Below are 4,364 nucleotides of genomic sequence, written 5' to 3' on the forward strand. Positions count from 1 at the left end.
CTATTACACGAAAGTCAATTTGCAAAATTTGTGAACCAGAATTAAATGATGAATGTTGGAATAGCCGACAGCCCCTACTTCTCTATCTCATAGGGACTGCGAAGACGGCGCTCACGGAAATATTTAAGTAGTTGACGCCAGTGTGTACCACCCGTGTCTCACGATCGATGGTAGTTATGGTACCTGCAATACTCTAATGTACACTCATGTTCAGAAAAAAGAACACCTTTAACGACTAACGATAGGACGTTAGTATCACAGGACATGTACATTAGTATGTTTTGCAGAAATTATTAACATTTGAATCATGTCGGCATGCGGATCAACATCGATAACGCGGTGCAACACCACCTACCGATAAAATGTGGCTGCAGCTCTCGTCGTTGCTATAAACCGAAGGTAATGGATCAGTGTAATTGAGCAGAAGTGCAGAATGCCTCGCAGACGTATGCTCGAACGGTATCGTCAAATCAGTGACTATAAAAGAGGGCGCATTATTGTCTTGGGAGAATATCATCCATCCATCCGGGAAATTGCTCCTCTTTTGGGACGAAATGTTTCGACTGTGCGACAGGACTGTGCAGAATGGTTCACGGAAGGCCGTGAAACACGACGAGATTGGTCGGGTCACACCACCCAGACTACACTCTGAGAAGATCGAATGACATTTCAGAACAGATCTGCGTCCTCCTTGACTCTGACGCAACTGTGGAACAGTGTAACACGTCGTACACTGTCAGGGGTGACAGTCCATCGCTGTTTATTACTGTGTGCTTAACATGCGCGTCGTCCACTTCTCCGACTACCTTTGACGAATGTGCAGAAACATGCTAGACGGAAATTGTGTATGGATCGACGCCACTGGGGACAGAAATGGTAGCAGATAGTGTTTTAGGACGAATCCAGATTATGTTTGTTTAAAAATGATGGCCGTATTTTGTTTCACCCCTGGGCGAGCAGCATCACAGTGACTGCATTCACACAAGACGTACAGCACCAGCCCAGTGCCTTATGGTGTGGGGTGCTATTGGATACAACCACAAATCACAGTTAGTGCGTGTCCAGGCCACTGTGCTCAGCGTGATCTGCCTGAATGATATCCTGTGACTCGTAGCCGTACCCCTACTTCACAACACCCCGCTATTTTTCAGCAAGACAATGCACGATCACATATTGGTGCACAAACACGTGTCTTCTTGGTGTCACAGGATGTCAGCCTTTTACCCTGGCTCGCCATATCACCAGACCTGTCACCAACAAAAAATGTGTGAGATATTCTGAAACAACAGGTGCAGCACTGTGACCCAATGCCAACCATCACAGATGAACATTGGAGCAGGATGGATACAGCATGGATGGCTATACCACAGGACGTCATTCGCGCCGTATACACATCCAAGCCATCACACATGGAACAAGTTATCGGGACCCATGGCGAACCCTGTGCTTATTAGGCCACAGGACACGTGTTGAACTGAGGTGCCTAAATCATTTCTGCAGAACATACTAACGTATTTGTCCTGTAAATATGAACGTGCCATCGCTAGTTGTTCAAGGTCTTCTGTTTTTTTTCTGAACATGGGTGTACGGTATATTCCCTATGAGTCAGGTAGAAAAAACAGCCATTAATACAGTTTTATGAGTCCCTTCAACGTGAGAGCTTTCTGAACAAACGAGATATCACATAATTTGTTACTGATTTAGTGTAAAATAATTTTATGTGATCTCTCGTTGTTTTAAAAGAATAGATTTTCAAAATAAAAAATCAGTATATTAAAATGGTAGCCCAGGGCGCTTGAATTACAGATGGGCAGATTCATTCATCTTTGGGAACTAGTTCACTAGTGACCGTTCCTTTTTGGGAACCGTTCATTTTTACTTGTTCCTTTATTATATGATCATGTGTTCTATGAATTTTAGGTGAAGTTCCCGAAAAAAAGTTAGGTATACTCAAGCATTATTTCTGCATTATGAATTCACTGATTACCTACTGTAGACTTCAATTTCATTTGCTCATTGTGCTCTGAGAGCACATCATGTTAGTCAGGTGACGTGACGGGCCAACAAGTGCAAGTCAACCAGAGAGAGCCCAGGACAAGTTGAACAGAAGTAGGAATTATGGAACCTCTTTACGACCCAGTGCGGACAACCCTAACTGTCATTCACTTTTGAGGGAAGATTGTAATCTTAGCAAGTACAGTGCCATGGCTTCCTCCATGTTTACAGAAAATTATACATATTTGTGTGTGCAATACCAGCGTGAAAAAACTGGAAGTAAACATTGTCTGTTAGACCTAAATTAATAGTTTTCTTTTATAATTTGCGAGTGTGTCAAAAACTATGTACGAAGCGTGATATTGTGTGGGAAGTGAAGATTTATTTGGAAAATTAACGACTTCTGACAAAGGAGTGTAGAAACTGCATACTAAAATTGAATGTGAAATGACACAATTTCTGAGACTTAACTGATTTAATTCAGATATGGTTTTATGTATATAGACTGAAGCGGCGAGTGAAAATTTGTGCTAAGGCTAGGAATCGAACCCAGGTCCCCTGCTTTTTAGGCAGGTACGTCAGCTACTTTTTTTTTTTAATTCCATAAGGGCCTGAGACTAGGGTCGGGGGCAGAGAGGGCAGGGGTCGTCTTCTGAGGCCTGGCCTCAATGTCCCGTTTCCACCCTCCCACCACCAAGGAAAGGAAAGGGGTTCGATAGGATCTAGAGAACTTTATTGGATCAAATTCACTTATTTATAAGTATACATATACAGGATCCTGCTACCGCCACCAGAAGCTTCCGAGTCATCTTCATGTAATGAATGTAAGGAGGACTCCGTCTAAACAGTTTGCTCTGAGGATCAATCGTGTGTCGTGAATCATTTTTAAATGTGCGTTCTAGTACTCGGAATGCCCCAATTGCCAGGAGGATCCTCGAATAATGCGCCTAAATAGTTTGATAGTCGTGTGTGGTACAATGCATGATGGCGGAATGCCTCATGAGTAATTGTCAGGTGGACCCACAAGACCAGAGCATTTTCGGGATGGGCTTGCAAAAAGTAATACAGCACAATGCTCTTCAGCCAGTTGATGGCGTTCGTTCTTGTTGTGGGAAAGTAAGAGGTATCTGGGTATAGGAGTTCGTCCAGTGTGACAGACTCTGGTTGTGGTCGCAACAGGAGTGCCAGCATACGTTGTACAAGACCCCAGCATCTGCCTGTCACAGCACATGTCAGGCGGTGCGTATCCGAATCAATGATGGTACAGTGCAGACACAAAGGGTCGTCGGTGAGATGGATGGAATGGAGGCGTTGGAGTGTGGCTAATTTGCCGTTCACCACCACATACCACAGGGAACGAGTGTATGTGGGCAGGTATGGGGTGTGGATGGCTCACCACACCCTGGTCCAGCGGATGGTTGGGTGTTGTTCAACGTTGTTATGGGGTTGTCATGCCTGACAGATGCGGTAGTAATCTCTCGAGCACGGTGTCCTCGTCGTCGGTAGACCCTCGGCCATGTAACTCAGTTTGACCAGAAAATCACGGATGTGGACAAGAGATGGAGCCATGTGGCCCACGGCGACCGGTGGACGAAGATATCACGGCACGATGATCTGTAGCAGTGTCCCCGTCAAACTGTTGTTGGTCGCGGTCCATGCGAGCCGCATCTTCTGCAGGTACAATGCCTGCACACGGTTGTGGACGTGAGTCAACCCCAGGGCCTCTGCCAGTGGATGCCTCGTTAAAGTAGTTATTACTCGCAGGGGATGTAAGCAGCCAGACAAAATAATTGATCACTCAGTCTAGTGTATCTGTAATGTTTAGTGGTTCAGCCTCTGGAGTTCTTCCACCAGCCTATGTTTGTTACAAAGCTGAACACATGTATAATTCATGGACTGAAGGGGGCCCTACTGGCTGTCGATACACAGATCAAAAATGGATGGTTCAATGGGATCATTTTTGAGGACTGGTTTTGAAGTGTTGGCTTGCCAAACTTCAAGAAGTTTGATAAAGAGCTTCCTAAAGTACTCATTGGAGATAATCTCAGCAGCCACATTTCTTTGACAGTTATCAGTGAGTGTGAAGAGAAAACATTTGTTTTATTCCTCTTCCCCCAAACAGTACCCATTTGTGTCAACCTCTTGATGTAGCATACTTCATGCCTCTTAAGAGGTCTTGGCGGAAGGTTATCGATGAATATAAGAAGCACAGAGGGCCCATTCCAAAAGACTGTTTCCCTCATCTGCTGAAGAAGTGTTTGACTGAATTAGAAAAAGATGATTCATCTAAGCAAAACCCGATGGCAGGGTTTGAGGCTACTGTGATCATGCCTTTGAATAAATATAAGGTTCTGAAAAACCTACCAAAA

This window comes from Schistocerca piceifrons, chromosome 8, assembly GCF_021461385.2.
Source record: "Schistocerca piceifrons isolate TAMUIC-IGC-003096 chromosome 8, iqSchPice1.1, whole genome shotgun sequence".
NCBI lineage: Eukaryota > Metazoa > Arthropoda > Insecta > Orthoptera > Acrididae > Schistocerca > Schistocerca piceifrons.